The 24,889-nt window shown below is 48.6% G+C and overlaps 1 protein-coding gene across 4 annotated transcripts in view; it reads left to right on the forward strand.

Annotated features, from left to right (window-relative positions):
* Positions 1-24,889, forward strand: part of FAM3D (FAM3 metabolism regulating signaling molecule D) — a 337,775-nt gene that overhangs the window by 106,313 nt on the left and 206,573 nt on the right. The window lies entirely within an intron of this gene.

Here is a 24,889-nt window from a genome sequence, read left to right on the forward strand (position 1 = left end):
TAAGGTTTTACCTGGGTGTGGGATGTGGGCTGTGGGTGCCCCTAGGCCAAGGCGAACATGGCAGGGTATGTTCAGTGATGGGCAAGATCATATGCACTCCAACCCCAATAGTGTTAGTGGGCATCTACTACTGGGCAGGGTCCTGTGGGTTTCAGGTGTGCAACTAATGGCGTGAGGTATTGTACCCCATGGGCTGGTGACTAGCACTGTAACTGGTAGTGCATGGCCTAGTGCATAGGTCTGATCCCTGTGTGTTGTGTACGCCAATGGTAGTGTTGTTGCTGGCATTGACCAAGTGTATCCTCTGTCTCTCCCCCTCCCTTCTTGTTTTGTCACCCTGTCCTTATATGCATTAGCACCATCTGGCTGAGGAGCAGAGGCACCAACGATGGAAGGAGCTGCATCCCACATGGGCCTGGAGGCTGAATCCACTGACGATGAGGGCACCAGTGGGACGGAGGGTGAGGGGAGCACCACGGAGGAGACAGGAGGGGACACTAAAGACAGCGACTCCTCCCCGATAGAAGCTGGCGGTGGCGGACACCTATGTGCCCACCCCAACAATAGGTACAGCCGCCACCCCCGTACCAGATTCGCCCTCCCAGCAGCCCCTCAGCATGTTTTCCGTGCCTGCTCACCCAGGAGGGTAGGCATCTCCTTCGCCCAGGTACCTCAGGCCCTGCCCCAGTCAGCCCAGCTGCCCTCAGTGAGGAGGCTGTTGACCTCCTGAGATCCCTCTCTGTTGGGCAGTCAACCATACTGAATGCCATCCAGGGTGTAGCAGGGCATTTGCAACAAACAAATGCATACCTGGAGGGCATTCACTCTGGCGTGGTCTCCGCACTGATGGCAGCCATTGTCCCTGTCTCCAGCCTCCCCCTCCAAATTCCTCTACCTATTCCCAATCCCCTCAACCCCAGCCTATCCCAAGCACATCTTCAGACCAGCAATCACCCGAATCAACACACAGAAGTGGCTCAGGCAAACACAAGCACCACACTTCATCTCACAGGCACTCACACAAGCACCATCCCCATGCCGACACAACAACGTCCACTGCTTCCACTGTGTCCCCTTTCTTCTCCTCTTCTACCCCCTCCCAGTAGCGTCTCCACTCACACCTGCATGCACTACATCCTCATCCACTACCCCCATCACCAGCATGCCTATCACTACACGTCCCTCACTGGCAGTCACCACCCCCACATCCATTCACACGTCCCCTGTGTCCTCTCCCACTGTGTCTGTGACCCCTCCTCCCAAAGTACACAAACACAAGCACACACACACCCAACAGCCATCCACCTCACAACAGCATCCAGCCCATGCACCTGCACCCAAACACAGCAGACTGACACCTCCTACGACTACTCCCTCTTCCCCCACTACCAAAACCTTCACTCTCTTCCCGCCCCAGTGTCCCTAAGAAGCTTTTCCTTGCCACCATTGAACTGTTCAGTACCCCTCCTCCCCCTGTCCTTCACCTCGGGCCAGGGGTGCCAGAACCCAGCCCGGCACCTCAGCCACCCAGTCCATGGCCACTGTGGTTTCTGCAGCTGTGAGAGGCTCCAAGGAGGCACTCATCAGCCCAGTAAATGTGTGCCAGCAACACCTGCTAAGGCCAAGAAGGGTCCGCCACCTGGCAAGGGCAAGAAGGGGACAGCAGCCAGCAAGGGGAAGGAGGCACAACCAGCCAGCCAAGTCAAAGACTCAAGCTTGCAGAAGCAAGGGGGCACCACCATCTGCCAAGAGCAGGAAGGGGCACAGAACACCAGCCATGGTACTTCAGCCGTCCGAGGCTGCAGGTGAAGGCCTGGAGGCTACCACGACAGCTGCCAGCACTGCCACCTGCACCACGGACAGCACCGCCACCTGCACCGCAGCAAGCACCGCCACCTGCCCCACCACCAGAAGCACCACTGCCAGCAGCAGCAGCCCCAGTGGGCAGCCGTCCGAGGCTGCAGGTGAAGGCCTGGAGGCTTCCACCACCATTTCCTGCACCGTCACCTGCAGCGCAACTGGCATACACTGAGCAGCCTTCACCGCCGGAGAGCAGTGTGTAGTGGTGACTACATGGGCTGCAGTGCGTCCTGGCCCCTGCTAAAGCTGTTGTTGTGACACCCAGGTGAGAGACTGTGACCTTGCACTCCAAAACATCTGCATCACAGGGTGCAATGCCCCCCTTCAGAACCAGTGGAAGAAGGCATCCACTCTGCCCCTCCTTGCCAGGATGAAGCAGACTGGGCACAAGGACCCCTCCAGAACCAGTGGACAAAGGCATCCACTCAGCCCCTCCTTGCCAGGATGAGGCAGACTGGGATCAAGGTCCCCTCCAGAAACAGAGGAAGAAGGCATCCACTCAGCCCTCATTGCCAGGATGAAGCAGACTGGGCACAAGGCCCCCTTCAGAACCAGTGGAAGAAGGCATCCATTCCAGAGACTGTGGCCTTGCACTCACCAGGACCAAGCAGTGGGCAAACCACCCACTTGAAAGACTGTGGCCCTGCACTCCCCAGGACCAAGTGGTGGGCAAACCACCCACTTGAGAGACTGTCAGTCATGAATTATTTTATTTGGCTTAAACCTTAAAAGTATAAAAATAATAAAATATACAAAATTCGATATAAAAACCTACACATAAGCACACAATTATACAAAATAATTTAAAAAGGATTCCCTATTGCATAGTACATTCACACACATAATTCATAATTCTAAATCTTGCTAACAAACTCTACATACATAATTCTTTAAGTTATTTTAACCTTCGACCAATTTCATTTCCTAGTAGTTCTTTAAAAATACTGCATGGTAAACAAATCATTCCACATACAATTCTAACGGACTCAAATCTTTATAATGACATAAAGTGCAATTTCCAATTTAAAGTGCTCTACATTTTAAATCTGGCTGCTTTATAACGAGGCAAAATTTCCATATTTCCATCAACCAATTTAAAAACAATCTATTTGTGCCATTTCAAATTCTTAGTTCGTCTTTCCTCCCTACGGTATCCCCGGCACTGTAAGTTCAGTTAAGACCCCTCTTAGAAATTGGCCTAGTGCACAAGTTACATTCAAAAAGCTCATGTCTATCAATAGTCTAAGCACTTGATCCCAGTTAATAATTTTACATTCCTTAAAAACTGGTTATAAAAACTTCTTACGTACCTCTAAAAACCAATAGCAATCCAAAAGTAGGTGTTGCATGCTGAATTTGTGTTGTAAGCCACATGTGCATGTACCCTGAGTATCCTTAAGAAAAGATTTTGCTTTAGGGTCCATATAGCCTAGATTCAGCCCAATTCTGAATTTTAACACTGCGTCCGTTAATCTTTGGTTAGGTGGGGCCTTTATATAGGGAATGTTTTCCGGGTTCCTCCATCCCCCTACCATAGCCTGAGTTGATAATTTACACTCTAAATACTTCAGATCTATTTGAGAGACTGGCTTTGCACTCCCCAGGACCAAGCAGTGGGCAAACCACCCACTTGAGAGACTATGGCTTTGCACTCCCCAGGACCAAGCAGTGGGCATGGAGCCCACTCCAGGAGCAGTGGCGTTGTCCCATCTTCCGGCTGAGGTGCCCCACATTCCCTGTCTCCCTGAGGTGCCTGTGTGTTTTCAACCTGATGCCCCTGCAGTGTTCTCTCCGTATTGAGGCAGGAGCCAAGTGTGGCCTTGGCCTATGTGTTTTGGCCCAGTCGGCCACGGACAATTTTGAGTAGGCATTGCCACTCCTTTTGTATATATTGTATATTTTGTACATACTGTTTTTTTCTTTATGAATGTATTTCTTAAAATTACTAATATTACACTCATTTTACTCCATTCCTTTTGTTCTTGCTTTATTCCAGAGGGTTATGGGGTGTATATGTAATGTTGCATGTGTTTGTGTGTATTGTGTTGGGGGTGAGGGTGGTGGTGGGGGTGTTGCGGGCTGTGTGTGTGTGTCATTCTCTTTTTCCTCCCCCCTCCCCTGTGTGCTAGGTGCAGTACTCACCGTGGTCATCGTCGCCCGCGTTCATGTTCCTGGTGTCGAGAAGATACACCAGCATGGGGAACACACCTGCAGCTCGGGCTCCATGGCATCCAGGTTCTTCCTTGAGTGTCGAGAGGTGAGTCGTTTCCCTTCAGTGTTCTGTTTCCGCCTTGCTTTTGATGGCATTGGCACTGCCCTAGAAAAGCTGGCGGATGGGTGGGTTGTAATGCAGTGGGCGGTACATTGTCTTCCGCCTGGCTGTTGGCGGTTACCGCTGCAGTGTTTGTTGCCACCGCTGTGGTGGTCAGAGTGTTAAAGTGGCTGTATCTGTTGACGGTTTACGCCGTGGTCATGATTCCCTTTTTTTTACCACCGGCCTCTTGGCTGTATTACCGCCGCTTTATCACCAACCTCCAGGGTTGTAATGAGGGCCTCTGTCTCCATTGAAAATTTAGAACACATAAAGGGTGATAATAGATTTTAGTTACAACCAAAATAATTTGCTAGTGGTACAATGCTAATTTTAGGAATTGGGGCCATAACTACTGCAAAGCGTGTCAGGTAGCACACAGTGCCTAATCAAAGGTGAGAGGGATGGCACAGCCCTAACAACTTTAAACTGATAAGGGGGGACCATCCTGGGGCTGAGAGGACCCATTACCCATAAAAAAGACTCCCTGAACCTCCACCAGACAGGGTGGACCAAGTGATGGCAGTAATTCAAAGCTCCTGGAAATCTGTGGAAATTACCCAGTTGTGAAACTGAGCTTTCTGTGTAACCGTAAAACTATGGATTGGGTTGGTGAAGGAGAGAAAACATTAGCCGTGCTGTGGCCACCGACGACTGATAACCAACAAGCCCATCAATCTGTACAGAAACATGCATGCACACTAGAGGAGAGGGCAGAAGATGCCGAGGGGTGCTCTCGTAGGAGCAATAGCCAAATCCCGGTCGTGCCAGAGGGAGTGGAGGGCTAGGGCCCTAGTCCTATCTGGAGACTTGGCTTTGCTCCTTCGCCTTTGCCTCGTATCTCCATTCTTTCTACAAAGTCCCTGCCACCAAACCTCCAGCACTGGAGCATATCATTGAGACCCCAGATGGGCTCCGAGTGCCGCAGCCAATGTTGCAATAGAGGCCATTCCCATGACGTAAACAGTGGCCCGCAAATTCTCTCCTCCAGAGGAGATTCTGATACCTCTCCTGCCTCCACCCAGACCTCACCATCCCTTTTACTAGTGACCTCTCAGATGGCGGAAATCATTATTTGAATGCTCTTTTTGCTGCCTAATTGGAAACAACCAAGCTCTTGCATCCAAAATCTAGGGTTAAATTCTCACTTTTCCCCCTATGCATGGAGTCTCAGAATATTGTGCCTATGCGACCGCTCTTCCCCCTCTATCCCTCTCCCTTCTCTATTCCTTACCCAGACAAATCTAGGAATAGATGACGGCTTTCTCTCCCCACTGAACAAGTTTGCCTCCCCCAACCTTTCACACCACTGCTATTCCACTCTAGTACAAGCACGGGTAGGCACAACATAACCAGGTTGCGCTTTCCTTGGCTCAAATATATGCCTTACAGCCCGCCGGCTTACCCAAACATTCACCACAAGCCATGTTTCCAACCCTCTCCCTTAGATGACAACCTTGGAGATATGACACCCCCTTCTTCACGTTTGGTTGACCGGGCTCAGACCAATGAAGATGCCAACAAATAGGGTGGATCCACTCTAGCACCTTTTCTGACACACCGTGAGGCCACCACCTCACTCACCCAGATGGTTTCTCCTTGTGTCAAGTTTGATTGTGCCACCAGTTGCAGTAGGCTCTGCAAGTTTTTGTACCAACCAGTTATTACCCATACAAGCCTTCTTATCACACGAAGCATGGAGACAGCACGGAGACAGCACAGAGACAGCATGGAGACAGACATGCAGTGGAACACATGTAGTACAGGGAGATGGGTGCAGACACATGGAGGTACTTACGAACACACCTCAGGTTCATGGGGATAAGTTACCCTCATTATACATGTAATAACTCCGCTCAATACCACTAGGTTCTTCACTCTTAATGTCACGGGGATGTACACTGCACGGAAGCACTACTCAATATACTCCTGTATTAAAAGGCAACAGGTGCAAATAGTCTTCCTTCAAGAGACTCGCACTATGGCAGGGGAACTGTTACACCTTCAGAAACGATGATAGGGGTCTGTATGTACTACCACTTACTCAGCATATGAGAGGAGGACCCTAGTATGTATTTGCCCGGGTGTTCCCTTTCAGGTACTTGATGCAACCAATGACAAGGAGGGCCGCTTTTTACTACTTAAGGGATGGCTAGAAGGCATCCACATTCTCATAGGGAGCACATACGCCCAAACTCCGATCAGGAGACATTTGGACAGCACTAATAGCAAACTCAAATGCCTTGGATATTAGGAGGCATCTATAACTGTGCAGTCGACTTGTGCTTGGACCACTTCCACCTGCTGCTGCTATGCACCTTCCCCTTTGTACAGGTGAAATGCTTTGCAGGGTGGGTAAGACGTTGGACACTGGCAGACATGTGGGGGGTCCACATCCCAACTCAAGAGTCTATACATTCCACTCAGCACTACATGACTTGTACATGTTTTTAGACCATAAACTGTACTCACTCTCTCTACTGTCATTGGTCAATAGTGTGGACTACCCTTGCTGCATGGTCTCTGACCAGGATGCCCATGTGATAGATGTGGGTGTCCTTCATCTCCGAAATCCTACTTGATGCTTTCCCCAAGACTGACTAGATGACCATGTCTTCCAAAACACCTAGGAACCTCACATACAAAGACAATTGAATGGAAAACCTTCAAGGTGGTCATCCAGGGCATTTGTACCCATGAAATCTTAGGGCTCTGTAGGACACTTGACAAGGAAGTAGCAGAAGTGGAAAAGCACCTACCATCACTGGAGTCAAAGGCAGAGCAGGATGCCAACCAGCGTGCCACATTGGATGAGGCAAAGTGCCATCATACAGCTCTTTCTGGAGCACCTACTGTGTGTTAATCTCATTGCTTAAGTGGCTAAGACCCACAGAGAGGGAGATACATTCAGCTGTCACCTCAATTGGTTGATCTGTCAGGAGCTATGAGAGACTCCCATCCTGGAGCTAACTTCCCCCACTGGTGCACCACTGCATGTGCAAAAAGACATTCTCCAGGATTTTTACAGGTACATCTCTGGAGTTTATAGGGTGCCCCGCCAGGAACTGGACAGTGTGGATAAGTCGCCCCTATCACATCTCTCCCTCCCCAGATCATTGCAGACCAAAGGCCTTGACGCTCTTATCACAGAGACAGATGTCAAACAGGTGATTTGAGACCTTGACAGGAATAAGCCCCTAGGTCTGGATGGTCTTCCCATATAGTACATCTGCAGTTTTACTGGCAGCCTAACACCTCGATTAGTGGCAATGTATAACAACACCCTAAAGTCATGGGAGCTGCCACTCTCCCTGTGGGAATCTTTGTTGGTGTCCATTACGAAGCTGGGCCGAGTCCTCATATTGATCTATTGCCATACTATGAACCGACTATAAAATATTGGGCAAACTTTTATCCAGCAGATATGCACAGGTCCTTCCAGAATTCATCCATCTAGTCAAATTAGGTTTGTCCCTGGGTGCAGTAGCTCACAAAACCTTAGGCATCTGTTTCACATTCAGGAACATATACAGGACTATTTCCATATGCAGCATGCCTGGTACTTGGCATGGAAAAAGTGTTTTACGTTCTAGAATGGGAGTACCTATTCCAGGTTCTTGTGCAGATGGGTGTCACATTCATCTACGTTCTCGGTGTGATGTGGCATCTGACAGGGGCACACCCTCTCAGCCCTGCAATTTGTGATGGCATTGGAGCCACTTGCCATTAGACTATGGATGAATTGCCAATGCTGTGGTATACCCCTTGTGGACAGAACATACGCAGTGTCAGTGTATGCCAATGACCTACTATTGTACCTCTGAGATGTACGAACAGATTGATACCCCATTTTGTATGTGTTCAAGCTGTTTGCCAGGGACACAGCTTTGAGGCCAATTGGGGAAAGTCCTCTGTTTTTCCTCTACAGTCCACCTGACCCCACAAGAGATATACCTGGGAGGGACACTGTTTTGCTGTCAGAATACTGCAGTCTGATATCTATGGGTTTATCTATATCACTTCTCAACTGACCTCTTTATGGGCAACATGAAGCCCTCACTAATTGCACTGAATTCACAGGTGCAATTCTGGAATAGGTTGCCACTGACCACCATGGGGAAGATTGCTTTTTCAAAGATGGTGATCTTACCCAAGCTTCTGTACTACTTCACAAAACTACGCATAGACCCCCCACCCCCAGGGGCTTCTGTCAGTTCGACACACACTGCTGATAGTTGACGACATATAGCTCTGAAAAACATGCAGTTACCTACTGGTGGGGTGATTTGGGTGCTTCATTGTTTGAAGCCTGCTACCTAGCGGCCCAGCTGCAATGGGTTGCCAGTGGCTGGCAAGCAAACACCTAGAGGAAACATATCACAGCCTCTGATGGCTGCCATTTTCCGCAGCATCCTGCTCCCTAAACTTCCTCCCCAACCCCTGCGATCCCTGCAGATGCAGGTGGTACACAAATATATCACCAGACTGCAAACCATAATGAGGCAGAATATGCTCTGTGATCCCCGTTGCTAGGCTTTTCACAATACCCTGGGACATATTCTGTAGCAGAACTGCACAGTGGCAAGATCGGTCACTGACCACAGCCGGTGACCTTTTCGCAGACAGTCACTTCTTCCCTTTACACATCTACAAACAGACTATGAACCCCCCTCCATAGGGACAATGCCTCGCCTGCCATCAACTGTATATTAAGTGTTGTACTCTGTGGTCCATAAGGGATGAGGAGCCTCCGACTCATGCTGTCCTCCAGGCACTCATCCCCATGGGTGGAGGGCTGTCATCTAATCACATGGTTCGACAGAGCACTACAAAGCCATACAAGTGCTCCCCTAGAGCCCTTGCACACAAAGTGGGAGGACGACATGGGAAGGGTGCTAAATGACACTGAGTGGGAATGTTCTCTCCCTTTTCCTTAATGTCTATCCAGAAATGTCAGAATTAAGAATATACAATTTTGCATACTAAACTGCGCATACTTGCCCACCATACAGCAAAACCGTTATTTTCTCCACAGCAGAACTTTGATGCCCCTGTTGTAATTCAGAGGATTCAGATTTTCACCACATGTTTTGGTTCTGACCAGCCCTTGCAGCCTACTGGCAGGTGGTGCATGAGGCACTGTGGGAGGTCATAGAACTCTCAGACATAGACACCTGCAAGGTTTGCACCTTAGACATCTTCAGGCACAAGAAGATGTACACTGTGAGTTCTTGCTTTGTGAAGTTTGCCCTCTTACTTGGTAAACAAACACTTACCCTCCAGTGAAGAGCTCCAGCTGCCCCCCACTGGTGGTGGCATGGCAGGGAAGGAGAAGCCCTGCAATTCAAAGAGGCTCGCCACCTGCAATTCGAGTCCTTGCCCCTGAACTCTCATTCCAACCCTGTTTGGCTGTTATTCTGTCACTGCCCTTCCTACCCACCCTGCACAGTTAGCTTAGTACCCATACCCACCTCCTCACTGCCCTTTGTTGTCTGAGTTTATGCACTTGCCTGTTTTCTCCTGCCATGCATGGTCCGATGGGCTGCCATTGTCTTCCAATGCCTGTTTGCATGCCCTTGCTCCCTCCCTTTTGTCCACACTGTTCTATGGACTGCAACTGCCCCTCTTGTCTACCCTAAGTATTCAATGCCTGCACAGCATAGTCAGATGGCTGCCGCCTATCCCTGCCTTCTACACCCTGCCCTCCATGGGTGCGCTAGGTCTGGGGGCATGGACAATATAAGGTGGGGGACTCACAGGGCCCCCTTCCAGGGGCCTATGTTTGCCTCCAGGACCGTCACCTCCTTGGGCTAAAATGCTAATCATATGCGGGGGCCGTGCACCCCCCTGCAGCCTCAGGGACCACCAACTCGCCAGGACTAAAATGAATAAATGAGGTGAGTCTGTGTTGGACTGCCTGCCCTGTGGACCGCTACCTTCCTAGGGCTTTCATGAAATGCAGAGGGGCTGTGCAGCCCTCCCGCAGCCCCGGGGCCTGCTCCCTCCTCGGGGTTACAGTAAAAGAGTGATGGGGGTCCATTTCGACCCCTGATCCCTGGGGACCACCATCTTCCCTGTGCAATGCTCATTGGCATGACCCCCCCCATCACGGAGCCATTGACGGCTCCGAGGACCGCTATCCCCACAGGGCCGGCTCCTGCTATGCCCCAGGGTGCCCACCCCTGGGAAAGAGCTGTTGGCTTTTGCTTGGTGCAAGCTGACTGTCCCCACAAAGCAAAATCAAACAAAGTCTGCTTTCTGACAGTGAGAGCTGTCAAACAGCTCCTGCTGTCAGAAAGCACAGTTTTCATCTGTTTACCTGCACACACATATTCAAGCAGGGAAACAGATGAATATATTGCTATTTAAAGCATCTCCCTGCTTGTGGTAGCAATGCCAGATCCCAGGGGATGTGAGGAGCCAGCTAGGACCATGGGGGTCTTGAGGCTCCCCGCGGTCCTGTCACTCTCTTTCTCTCAATCCCAAATTGGGTTGGAAAAGAGAGAGAGAAAGATTGTCATTGATATGGTTGCTCCATACAGTGACTTACAAAGAGTAATACTAGCAAGATGTTTGGTACGAATGTTATAGTTACGCTTTGATGCAGAGGAGAACAGAGTCACTTTTGGCATAAAGGTCGGGATCTTGTGTTGTCACTCAGGAGACTGAAGGTTCAAATGCATTCTTCTTTTCAATGTGTCCAGAAAAAATCTCATTCTAAGTATATCATCCATCACAGTCTAAAATACTCTCTCTCCCTCTCCCTCTCTTTCTCTCTCTCTTTCAATCTGTTTCTCCCACACAGACCCTTGAGTACCCACTCACAGTCTGACTCTAACTCTCACACACCCACTCACAGACCCACTCAGATCCTCATGCACCCACTCACAGCTGCACTCAGACCCCCACATACCTAGTCACAGAACCACTCAGACTCTCACACACCCACTCACAGACCCACTGAATCCCTAATGCACCCACTCATAGATCCAGACAGACACTGATGCACCCACTCACAGACCCACTAAGACAATGGCATATCAAAGGTCACCACAGCAACTGCGGTACAGGGTGTCCCTGAGCTCCAGGGAGCCCCCTCAGCACAGCACATTGGGCCGAGAGATCCTGAGTGAGCCCGGAGAGAGGCCCCTCGATGTTCTTTGCATGGGGGCTCCCTCCAGATTTGTTACACTACTGAACTAAGACACTGATGCACCCACTCTCACACTCAGACAGACACTCCCACTGCCATTCTCACACCCGGAGACACCCTGTCACACCTATTCTCACACCCAGAGAGGCAGGTTGTGGCCAACTTCCACTGCGCATGCCCAAAAGCTGTGTGGAGCGTGGCGTTGGGTGTTTATTGGGGTTGGCTGCATAATCTGGCCACAGGCCAGACCCTGCAGCCAACCACCACTGCACATGGCCAAAGGTCATGCACAGCATGGGGTTGGGTTGCAATAGGGATTTGCCGCAGGCCTTATGGCAGTGGTTGGATTAACATATGGTAGTGAAAATTAATTTACATTTAAAAATGCATCGAAATTCACTGAAAAAAACAATGGTTACAAGGACAATATAGTTAGGAAATTGAATAAAAAAAAAAACATAGAAATTAACTGAAAAAAACAAAGGTTACAGGGACATTATATTTAGGCTCACATTTTAAACGTACAAAACCATAGCAATTAACCTGTTATAGTTAGAGCTCTCTCAAGTAACTATAACTTGTGCCCTAAGTTAACTATAACTCGTGCCCCCAACATGTAGTTTTTTTGTCAAACATTTTACACCACAAATATTACATTGATATTATCAATGATTTCATCAGCAAATGCCATAAGCAGAGGGGCCATCCTAAATTTGTCAGGATTTCATCTATACCCCAGTATGTAAGGATGGTCCAGTGGGCAGTTTCCAATGTCAGAGCAATGTGAAGGCCCCTGCCTGATTTAAGCAGGAAAGTAAGCATGTTGGGAAATCACTGGATTGTGTAAGTGGGAAATAGAGGCAATTGCATGTTGAAAAATGCACCTGTGTCATTCAGAACGGCATCCCAGAATTGTGCAAGCTTGGGACATTCCCACAGTAGATGGAGTAATGTCCCTGGGAACCCACAGTGCCGCTAACATTCTGCGCAGCGCAGGGTTGCCATTATGGAAACAAGGAGGTATGAGATACCATTAGGCGATGATCTTGGTGGCAGTGTCAATACTAGCAATGCTGTGTGCTGTGTGGCCTACTCTATAGTACACCTTCTCCCATTCTTTGGGAGTCAGCTGCCTGCCCCGATTGAGCTCCCAACGTTTCTGCCCTGGAGACCTAGGTGATAGAGAGGCCTGTACTTAGATGCTATACAATTCTGCGATCAGGTTTTTATCTAAAGTTTTCATTATCAGCCACTTCTCAAATGTTGTTACGGGCCATTGTGCTCCGGCTCGGTTGGGTGCGAAAGTTGGTGTTTCACTTGTATGTAATGTAGTCTCTCCTCTCATGGAGTGTGAAAGCCTTGCATATCTGTTCAAAGGAGAAAGGGCCATCATCATTGAAGAAGTGGCTGACAGAGCGAAAGCTGACATGCTGCCATTGTTAGAACACGGCCTGGTCTAGACTCCACGTGAAGTCTGCATTACCCACTATTGGCATCAAAGGGGAGGGGAATGTAGAAAGACCCTTGTGTATTGCTAATCTGTTCCAGACCCTTAAGGCAGATCTGGTAACCGGAGAGGAATAAAGGCCCCAAGTTTGTTGCAATGGAGGTAGACACTGGACCTTCCACAAATGAGCTCCTGCACCTCCTTGGTCCATGAAGAGCCAATGTTTCTCGGAATCTTCCAGCAACCATTCCACCATATAGCGGAGTTGCGCAGCCCAGTAATATTGTAAGATGTTCAGGAGCCCGAGGCCCCCCTCAGATGGGGGCTGGTAGCTCTATTCCAAACTCATGCGCTGATGTCATTAGGCCCAGATGATGCGGTTCATCGTTGTTTGCAAAGACTGGATCGTCCCTGGGGGAGATTCGGTCGGAAGTGTCTGAAAGAGGAAAAGGATTCCCTAGAGGGCAGTCATCTTTAATGCTGACACCTTGCCAAGCAGGGATAGATAGTATAACTGCCATTGGGCCAGATCTCCTTTAACTTAACTCGAAGGAAGGTCTGGTGTTTCAGGGCTGCTGTTTCTGCCACTGTTGAGGCCAACAGTATACCCAAAAATGGGATAGGTGTTGATGTCCATTGTATCAGGTATCAACAGGTTAGCAATGCCTCTGTATCCAGAGGTACTGAAAGTTTTAGAGCTTGAGATTTGTGGATGTTTATCCAAAAGCAAGAAACTACTCCAAACACCTCCACCTCTTCCAAAAATGCCAGAAGGACACTTAGAAGGTTATCCAGTGCTACAACAACATCATCGATCTAGATACAGATTGTGTGTTCTTCCCCCCCAAAATGAACTCTGGTAATACTCCAGTCGTTCTGCACTCTTTGGGTGAATGGCTCCAAGTGTAGCGCAAACAGCAAGGGTGGTAACGGGTATTCTTGCCATGTTCCCCTGCGAATAGGGAATGGAGCCGAGGTCTTACCATCAACTCAAACAGTCACCCTTTGATGGCCATAATTGCTCAAGATCCAAGTGCAAAACTGCACCCCACAGTTGAAGTAAGTGTTGCTGCCAATTATGGCCAGTGGACGTGGTCAAATGTCTTCTCAGCATCTATGGCCAGAAGCCTTTTTTCCCTTTGGGAATGCTTGACCATGTCGATCAGATAAAGAATCCTTTTGATGTTGTCACTACATTGGCGGTGCATGATAAATTCCACCTGGTCTGGAGCTATCAGGCCTGGCATTAGTGGATTCAGTTGAGCCTCTAATATACTAATAAATAGCCTAGCATCCACGTTGAAGAGGGAAATGGAATTATAAGTCCTACATTGGTTATGTCCTTCCTGGACTTGGGGATGACAACTATAGATGTTTCTGTCACCGAGGGCAGCACTGTGGAAGGGCCAGTGACCGAGCTGAAAAGCTGGGTCAGTATCAGGGCAAGCATAGTAAAAAAGGTCTTGCAGAATAGCTCCAAGTAACCATCTGATCTTAGCGATTTGAGGGGATTTGGATGGGCAAAGGCAAAAATAACTTCCTCAATTTAGATCGGGCGATCCACCTCAGACACCTGGTCTCCTGTCAGATGGGTTGTGAAAGACACCTGAAGGTAAAGGTCTGGGTTTTCTTGTCATAGAGATTGCTCTGAGTATACGTCCTTATAGAATTTGTGGAACCGGGAGGCAATGGGACCATCTCCCTTGATCTCCGCACCATCTTCCTCCAGTAAGGGCTCAACTCCTGCAGTCTGCCATTGTGCTTACAGTCTATTAGCTAGTAACCGCCAGCATCTGTTCCCCTCCACATAAAAGGAGTGTCTGAGATGGAGTAGGGAATATTCAGCCTTATCGAAATCTAGCCCCGCAAGTTGTTTTCTGGTCGACTCTAGCTGCTGCCAGACCCAAGGGGCGCCTCTGTAATCATGTATGTGTTCTAGTTCTCGTACCTGCTGTTGTAATTGCTCCTGTTTGTCCAGTGCAGCTTATTATCAACTGCCGAGATTGCAACAAACACTCCCCAAATAACTGCCACAAAAGTGAGACTGATGGGTCAGCTGTGTCATTTATGGTAAAGTAGTGAGTGATTGCCAGTGTAACCTGCTTCGACCACCTCAGGCATGTGTAAGAAGGTTTCCTTCAATCGCCATGGCTGGTAGTACGAGGTCTAGAGACACCGCGGCATGGCTGGGAGATGAGTGTGGTTCAATTTCTATGGAGGTAAAAAGGGCCTTAGTCCCTAAGAAACGGTCCAATCAGACATAAGTCTTGTGGGCGTGGGAATAAACGGCCAGATGTATCATTCTTCACAATAGCAATTACCTAATTGCGATTTTTAGCGAATCACAATTAAGTAATCACTATTGGAATGTATGAAACTCCAGGAGTTTCATACTGCGATTCGCAAGGGCTTTCAAATGGACCTACCTCATTCATATTCATGAGGTAGGTCACAATTTGCGAGCCATTGCGAATGGCTACAATCATAGGGATGGTGGCCTGCTGGGCTCAGCAGACCACCATGTCTGTGATTGCTTTTCAATAAAGCAATCTTTTCGTAAATGCAGCCCATTTTCCTTAAAGGAAAATGGGATGCGTTTAAAAATGTAAAATGAAAAGTTGTCTTTTCAGTTTTTAAGAGTAGGCAGTGATCCCACGGACCACTACCTGATCTTAAAAAATGTTTTTGCATGCATTCACAAAGGGGAAGGGGTCCCTTAGGGACCCCTTCCCCTTTGTGAATGGGTTCAAAACAATCATACATACCTCTGCGATTCGGTATTAGGAAGGGACGCTCTTGACACGCCCCTTCCTAATACTGAATCAGTATGTAGTCTCAAATCCATTTTGTGATATGGTAACAAGTTACCGAATCGCAAACTGGACTTGTTACATACCAAAATTCATTTTTTCGATCGCTATTGCAAACATATTTGATACATGTGGCCCAAAATGTGTAGTCTTGAGTCTGGGGATGGTGTGCTCTCCACAAGTCCTGCAATCTCATCTCTCAAAGCCACTGAGCACCTTTTAGGGATAACTCCCTGGCTCCCCGGTGTCTGTGGGAAGAACGGTCCAGGTCATTGTGAAATACCAGATAAGGTTCTCCCCAATCAGTATCAGCCTATCCTGTAGTGTCATGATCTCCATCACTGCTCTGCAGAGGAATCATTCCTGCCTATCATCTGTGGGATATAAAGAGCCTAGAATGAAGGAATAATCAGCCCCTAATTTCTGTAAATTTAGCACCCACTTTCCCTCGAATGGAACAGGAGACCAAAATGACCACCCCAGCCGTCTAGTTTGCTGCTGAAGAAACAATTTTTGAGGAAAAGCCTGTGACTTAAGTCTTTTGGCATTCACTCGAGACCAAGGGCCAGATGTTCCAAACTTTTTGCACATCGCAAACAGCGAATTTCACTGTTTGCGACGTGCGAAAAGCACATCACGATGCCCAAGGTGTTCCCCTTCCTAATTGCGAGTCGCAGCGCGATGCTGTATTGTTTTGTGACCGCGAATGCGGTCGCAAAGCAATCGCAGTTACCACCAGTGTCACACTGGTGGTAACCCATTCGCAAAAGGGAAGGGGTCCCCATGGGACCCCTCCCCCTTAGTGAATGGGCTGAAAAACATTTTTTCAGAGCATGCAGTGGTCCTATGAACCACTGCCTGCTCTAAAAAATTGAAAAAACAAAAACGTTTCATTTTTTAGTTTTGTAATGCATCTTGTTTTCCTTTAAGGAAAACGGGCTGCATTACAAAAAAAAACTGCTTTATTTAAAAGCAGTCACAGACATGGTGGTCTGCTGTCTCCAGCAGGACGCCATCCCTGTGAGTGCTGCCACTCGCAAGGGGGTCGCAAATTGCGACCACCTCATTAATATTAATGAGGTGGGCCTTTGCAACCCCCTTGCAAGTCGCAGATGGTGTCAGGGACACCATCCTACATTCTGGATTGCGACTCGCAAATTGCGAGTCGGTCTGACTCGCAATTTGCGAGTCGCAATCCAGATTTTTACTACATCTGGCCCTAAATGAGCTTCTTGCAGGAGGCTTATATTAGACCCTTGTTTTTAGAACTTACAGCCTTATGGTGGTCATTTTTGCCTGCCTCCTTCCACTTTTCTGACACTGTTTTTGCTGGTTTTAGGACTCTGCGCACTTTACCATTGCTAACCAGTCCTAAAGTGCATATGCTCTCTCCCTTAAACATGTAACATTGGTTCATCCCCAGTTGGCATATTTGATTTACTTATAAGTCCCTAGTAAAGTGCACTACATGTGCCCAGGACCTGTAAATGTAATGCTACTAGTGGGCCTGCAGCACTGATTATGCACCCCACTTAAGTAGCCTCTTAACCATGTCTCGGGCCTGCCATTGCAAGGCCTGTGTGTGCAGTTTCAGTGGCAAAGCGACTTGGATTTTAAAAGTACTTGCCAAGCCTTAAACTCCCCTTTTTCTATATAAGTCACTCCTAAGGTAGGCCCTAGGTAAGCCATAGGAAAGGATGCTAAGTAGGTAAAAGGCAGGACATGTACATATGTGTTTTATATATCCCGATAGTGGAAGACTCCTAAACTTGTTTTCCACTACTGTGAGGCATGCTCCTTTCACACAATAGCATTGGGACTGCACTCGTATACATTTTGAGTGGTAGATGCTGATCTGAAAGGGGAATCCAGGTCATATTTAGTATGGTCAGAATGGTAATAGAAAATCCTGCTTATAGGTGAGGTTAGTATAGTAGTAGTAGAGGTGAATATCTGCATACTGAATGGGCCTTCATGGGCTGGAAGGGTGGAGGACCTAGCACTTACATTTGAAAGGCCAGTGGCCTCCCCTCACACAAATAACCGATAATCCTCCACTGGGACCTTGGCAGACAGGACTGGGCTGAAAGGGAACTTGTGCACTTCAAAACCACTCTTTGAAGCATCCCCCAATTCAAGGCATTTTTGGGTATATAAATTGGGTCTCCTACCCCACCAACTCAGACACGTCTTGATCTACACCTGAACTCTGCCAGAGGAGCTGCCTGGCTGCCCAAGGGAGTCATCTGGACTGCTTTGCTAAGAAGTACTGCAGCCCTGCTGTTGCCCTGCTGGCCTCTGACTTTGCTGGAAGGACTCTGCCTTCCCCCAGAAGTGCTCTCCAAGGGCTTGGAGTGAGCTTGCCTCTTGTTTCTGAAGTCTCAGGGCCAACAAAGTCTTCACCTCTTCAAGAAATTCCTTGTGAGACACAAGACCTGCTGCAATCAATGCAAAGCCTGCATTGCAACTGAGAAATCGCAGCACAGCCGACTGGAATGACGCAGCCCCAACTTCCCGACTGGAAATTTGATGCAGCGCCTATCTTGCAACGGAAACCACCTACCGGATTGATGCAGCGCCTGTGCCTTCTTCCAGCGCATCACGGATTTTCAACACATCATCCCTGGGCATAAAAATATCCCCGCATCACAGTAAGGAACTAAGACTGTGGCCCTCATTACGACTTCAGCGGTCTTAAAAAAAGACCACCGCAGGCGCCACATTACCGCCAGTGCTGGCAGTATGCGTGGCACCCTATTTTGACATTTCTGCTGGGCCAGCGGAAGGAAACAGTGTTTCCGTTCACTTGGCTCAGAGGAAAAGTCACATCAACATTGAAGCCGGCTCATAATAGAGCCGGCGGCAATGTTGATGTGCAGCGGGTGCAGCAGCACCCGTCGCACAATTCACTGCCCGAAATTCGGGCAGTGAAATGCGCGATGGGGCTGTGCCTGGGGGCCCCTGCGCTGCCCATGCCAAGTGAATGGGCAGTGCAGGGGCCCCCAGGGGTACCTCGAATCCCTCTTACCACTAGCCTTTCCATGGTGGTGTTTACCGCCATGGACAGGCTGGTGGTTGGGGACTCATAATCCCCAGGGCAGCACTGCCCTGGGGATTATGACCGCCTGGTGGAAGCCTGGCGGCATAGTGGAGAGGCTGGCGGTATGGCTGTGCCTAATGTGCCACAGTCATAATACACTGGCGGAACACCGCCAGCCTGTTGGCGGTGTTACCGCCAGTGTTCCGACGGCCACCAGGGTCATAATGCCCCCTGTGTGTTGAAAAGACAAAACCCATTGCAGCGCTGGAAAAAATGATGCATCGTCTGTGCCAAGTCGGAACATCTGATGCAGCACCTTATTTTTCCATGCATCTCCTCCTCTGCGGTCTCCGTGCGCTGATATTTTTGATGCATACCAGGTACTGTGTGTAACAAACAGACAACTGTTTATTTTTAAGGATTGAGACTTTTAAATATTTTAAATGTGATATTTAAACTTGTGCTTTTTGGATCTTTGTCCTTTTTACCTTATTTTTTTAGAGAAATATTATCTATTTTTATAAACCTGTGTGGTGTATTTGTGTGGTGTTTTCACTGTGTTACTGTATGATTTATGACACAAATACTTTACACATTGCCTTCTAAGTTAAGTCTGACTGCTCAGTGCCAAGCTACCAGAGGGTGGGCACAGAATAATTTGGATTGCGTTGTGACTTACCCTGACTAGGATTGTGGTCCCTACTTGTACAAAGGTGTATACCTCTGCCAACTAGAGACCCCATTTCTAGCACTGCCTGTTCTAGGTATGATGTAATGGCTCAACGTTTGGTTGGGTTATTGAGACCTTTCACATTGAGTGTGGTAACCCTTAGCTTGTTGTGTGGTGTGTGAGTGAGTAGTAGCCGTTCTAGTGGCCCCCATCTAAATTCCAATCCTCTTTTCTTTGGTGGATGCCAGCCCTCTGCACAACTCCGCTTTGGTGGAAATCTATAGCATGTTGCACCCCTATGAAATGTGAGTATCCCCTTCAAAACATCAACATGAACAATAACAAAAACAGTGTCCCTGGTAAATCAAGACTGGTGACCGAAGCCAGCGATATTCCAGTGGAGTCTCTGTGATAGGGGTCTATGGCGAGTTTACCTCCTGGTCTGCGTCATCTCAGCCCCTCTGCCTCGGTAGACCCCCCTCCCCAGACTCAGCAAAGGTGATGAGTGAGAGCCCACATTAAACTTCAGGTTGTCTCTTGTTCACCGGAGTCATTGGTCAGAGTCTCTATAACCACTTGTCTCTCCTGTGCCACAGTTATACAGGGTCAGGTCGTTGACCTCTGACATGGGTCGGGCCTCTCTGCCATCTGGAGCGTTTTGTGGATTTCTGTCCCCTGGGGCCAGTATTGGCATTGACATCAGTGTCATCCTGGATCTTCAACACTTTGCTGTCTTCCATCAAGGATCGAAGCAGTTAAAGTTAAAGTTTCTCATCCCAGTGAGAGATAATGTGGAACTGATGACCCGAGGAGTAGAGGATACCTTTATCCCAGAGATAGGTGGTCACTGGGCCAAATTTCTGCCTTTTTTGAAGTGTTAGTGCTAAATGATTTTGGTGGCGCATCAATGTGTGACTTCTGAACATTAGGGGATGCAACTCTCTTACCTCATGTAGAATCTGCTCTTTAAACGGAAAATTATGGACACACACCAGGATGTCAGCAAGGTGTGAGGTCTCTGGGCATGGAGGGCCGACTCCACGCACCCTATCTAGCTTTATGTTCATTTCCAGAGTAGTTACCCAGATTTGGGCAAAGAGGGCTCTCACATATGGTCCAATGTCGTCTCCCTCTGCAGAGGTTAGGGCCCCTCTTATTCATATATTGTTGTGTCTTGACCTGTTTTCTAGGTCTTCCATGAGTGCGTGTAGGTCAACCTGCTGGTCCCTGAAGCAAATGACCTCCTGCTGGAGTTGCTCAATCTCTTCATCCTGGTTCCTGCAGACTGTTTTTAGATCTGGGGCGAAATATTGTTTAACTGTTTGAAGATCGTGCCTGAGAGATGTGAACAGGGCCTCTAGAAAGAAGAGAGTCACTGGGTCCTCTGTCCCCCTCCAGGTGCAGGTCCAGGCTGACAGAGGGGAGCCAATCTCCAGACAACCTCCATGCTGGCTTTGGGAGCAGGTCCTTAAGGGAGAGGTATTTTTTGGTATGTGCCACCATATTTAGTCTCAATGACAAAATCCCCTACCACAGAAAAAATTACAGCTCATGGACAATCCTGGGCCCCCAAAGATGCGCTGGCCCCTTGTTGGTGGAGGTGTGTGGTTTAGAAGCTGAGGGAATGGCACAGGTGTGGCTACAGGACCAGGGCCCACCAACCCTCAGTGTAGTCTTTCGCACTTTCTCTGAGTCCCCTCCCCGTTGCTGCAGGCCACCTCACTGCACCTTTTCTGTTGCATGTAATCTCCCTCACAGAGGTTAGGGCCCCTCTTATTCATATAATGTTGTATCTTGACCTGTTTTCTAGGTCTTCCATGTGTGCTTGTAGGTCAACCTGCTGGTCTCTGAAGCAAAAGTCTTCCTGCTGGAGTTGCTCAATCCCTTCATCCTGGCTGAGCTTGTTATCCCCCAAGGTAGAAATTCTATCCTCCATCTCAGCCAGGACCCTGCGGACTGTTTTTAGATCTGAGGAGAAATCTTTTTTAACTGTTTGAACATCATACCTGAGATATGTGAACAGGGCCTCTAGAAAGAAGAGAGTCACTGGGCCCTCTGTCTCCTCTCCCTCGAGCTGCAGGTCCTGGCTGGCAGAGGGAGCCAATCTCCAGCCAACCTTCCCTGCTGGCTTTGGGAGCATGTCCTTAAGGGAGAGGTCTTTTTTGGTACGTGCCACCATATTTAGTCTCAATGACAAAATCCCCTACCACGGACAACAAAATCACAGCTCATGGACAATCCGGGCCTCCAAAGATGTGCTGGCCCCTTGTTGGTGGGGGTGTGTGGTTCAGAACCTGCAGGACTGGCTACAGGCCCAACAAACCTCAGTGTAGGCTTTCACACTTTCTCTGGACCCCCTCCCCGTTGCTGCAGGCCACCTCACTGCACCCTTTCTGTTGCTTCTCTGGATGGCACTCACAGATCGTGCAGCAGGCCCCAACTTTGCTCCTCCTCAGACTGTCCAGTATCTCCCTCCGCCGCTGAGGATGGGGCCAGTCCTACCCTTCAGCACGTGGGCCCACACCTAAGCACTGGATGCCTTCTTGTCTCTGCCAGGGAGATCACCATCTCATGTAGAGCATGGAGGCCTACCTGTCCACTTCCTAGAGTGTAGCACGTTTCAACAAACTAGGCCGATAGGTTTGGGGTCGCAGTGGTTTCCAGCTTGGGACAGAGGTGCAGGTAGAATGTGCGTTCTGGGGTGTGGTCACTCACGAGTCCCAGGCACGCCAGGCTCCTTGGCACAAGAGAGGTACTATGCTCCAGTGAGTATGCGAAGATCATGGGGCAGCTATTGCCAGCCTCCTCTAAATCACAGTCTGCCCCATATGGACCTGGCTATGAGTCTCTATGCTGCAAGAGGCTTATGGCAGACAGGGAGACTCAGCGTCCCTATTTCCAACTCCTCATGTAGGTGGGTGCTCCAAACTTAAGGACGCAGGGCTAACGAAGCAGCCTATTTTCTGCAGCAGCAAGCTAAGTAGGCATCAGTAGGCAGCTGGAGCAAAGCGCTTTGGGCCTGCAACTCCTGCCCACTCAAGGACTCTCCGCTCTCAGTTCGCACCTGGGAAACCAGATGAAACAGTTACAGGTGTGCTCGAGGGACCTCCTTGGCTATAGCCTACTGCTGTGGGTTCATTTGAAACCCTGGCTTCGGCACATGTATTTCAGCTTAGGCCTGCGGCCTGTGCCCTTTTACCTAGTTACATGCTATGTTTTCATGTATTCATTTGAATTCATTTCAGCATGGCCTGCTTTTAGCTGGGATGTTTTACTTTTCTAATCAGCTGTTATTCTCTGAAAGTGTTGTTCTTTCAGTGCATTACATTTCACCGCATACCTCTGCTCAAGCTGCTCAAGGATGTACATGATAATCTATTTACTATTTTCTGCTACAAGAGTGTGCAGCCAGACTCAACACTTAGTCACGTGATCATGTCATGCCTGTTTCTCAAAACGCAACATTTGTTATAAAAACATCCCACAGACCAATGAAGGTAAGAGAGGTAATTCCAGCTGGAGTTTCCATCCTATGCTGTATTCATTGCCACGTTGCTGACTTCAGAACTGTCTCTGCAACCAACTGAGGGGATGACAGACAGACCCCTGTTTTCAGGTATGGGGAGGGTGTTCATTCCATGGACTAAGTACAGACAGAAAAGGGCTATCACTGCTATATTCTCATGCAGACGCTAGAAAGTGTAGGTAGGAATTCTTAGGCACAGTTTTATTCCAATATGTTGGGATTGTTTATTTGCTTTTCACTCATGGTCACAATTTGGACTCTGCTATGTTTCATCTTACTAATAAATGCAGCTCATATATTTTATCGTAGATTGCAGTCTTTTCAATAAACGCATTGAAAATGTTCCTGCATCTCTTTGTCTGCCTATGTGTGTGTGATAACAAGAAAAAGGGGCAGGATCTGCCTCCGATGACTTCCCTGAGGAGTCAGTGTCATGTATCAGGCTGCCACAAATCACCTTTACTTTTCAGGTTTGGCTGAGGTGCTGCTATCTAGCCGAAAGGGTTAGGTTTACAGCTACCAGACGGTGTGGGATTGACTCAGTCCCCTACATATGGTGGTGAATCCGCCCGAAACCAGGAGTCTTATCTCCATGGTAAGAGTCATACAACATGGAGCCACCCATGTTGGAAAGGTACTAATTTTACAGGTCTTCTGAGTATCTCTTTCTCACACATTCTAAAGGTACCCTAATTACCTTATAAGGGGACGTCAGTAGTGTTAGGGAAAAATCCTCCTCATCTAAATAGGGAGTACCTATCTCAGGCTGTAGGTTGTTCAAGTTTGAACCGCAAAAGGAGGCTTCCGTTGGTGTTCCCAACTCTGATTTCTGTCTTTTGATATGGCAAACCACAAACAGTAAAAATCCCAGAAAACTGTAGACAGCAAGTCACACAGTTTCTCTTAGCTAATGGACTAACCAATGAGGGTGGGGAAGTTACATTTGTGGTTGAGGCACACAGGGCATACAGAACAGAAATATTCTACTCATGGGTCAACTTTCCTGAAGTTAATGCAGACTCAAATGCATTTCACACATACAGAATAGCGAACATACCACAACAATACAGAGCATTCCAATAATTAGAGATACCCCTAACTTACCAAGAACACCATGATTGGTTTACTGGCTCCCTCCCACATGTAATACAACCTGTTAGATTAGATCCCTTAAGTAATGATGGACCTACATGGCCAACATTGGCTACATATACACCTCATCCCAATGTACAAGGTATACAGCAGCTGAATATACATATTATGCAATGAGTGTGTAGCAATCTATAGAAGCTTGATACAATTTGTAATGCAGATCTTAAACCTCCCCCATCCTCACCCCAACGAGGGCTGCTCCAGCTTTAAATCAATTGGCCATTACAGCGATAAATCCACCAACTGTCCTTTCAATAATGGGAAAAGCACCCACTGAGAGGGAGAAGATTCTGTTTAGGGACTGTGCGGTGCCCTGCCGCTGCCCAGAAAGTTTGTAGGAGCCACAGGTCTAGTCCCATCAGCGGCTCAGCCAATGTCACTTTGGTCTGGCAGGGGCAGCCCATTAGTGTCAGCCTTGAGTAGCCATGCAGTCATAACGCCACAGCACCAGGTGAGTCCCTCCTAGGGCCACCAGAAGATGGGCAACTGGTGGAGATCCCCGGCCCTGTTGAAACCTCAGCTTGGTTGTGGGTGGTGGGAGGCTCTATTATAGCATGGATCATCTCTGTGGTAGTGCAGCCATTGCCATCTTGCTGCTCATGGGGCAGTGCAGCCGCAGCTTCGATTCAGCTGTGATGGGGCCATCACCATCAGTCCCAGCAGGGCCCCTGATGCTCGGGAGGTTCCCGATCATGGGGGGACATTGCGGGGCTCTTCTTGGCTGTAGGCACGGGGATTGAACAGGGTCTGCCAGCAGATGGATCGGAGGGACGAGGAGACGCATCCTATCCATGAGCCATCTTGGTAACGCCCCCATTTAAAGGTGGGCCATGGTGCAGATCGTTGCACAGCGCCCTATATATAATACTGCCACAGAAGTGTCATGAAATATACAACAATAAAGAAGAGAAAAATGTTTA

The sequence above is a fragment of the Pleurodeles waltl genome, chromosome 9 (genome assembly GCF_031143425.1).
Source record: "Pleurodeles waltl isolate 20211129_DDA chromosome 9, aPleWal1.hap1.20221129, whole genome shotgun sequence".
Classification (NCBI taxonomy): domain Eukaryota; kingdom Metazoa; phylum Chordata; class Amphibia; order Caudata; family Salamandridae; genus Pleurodeles; species Pleurodeles waltl.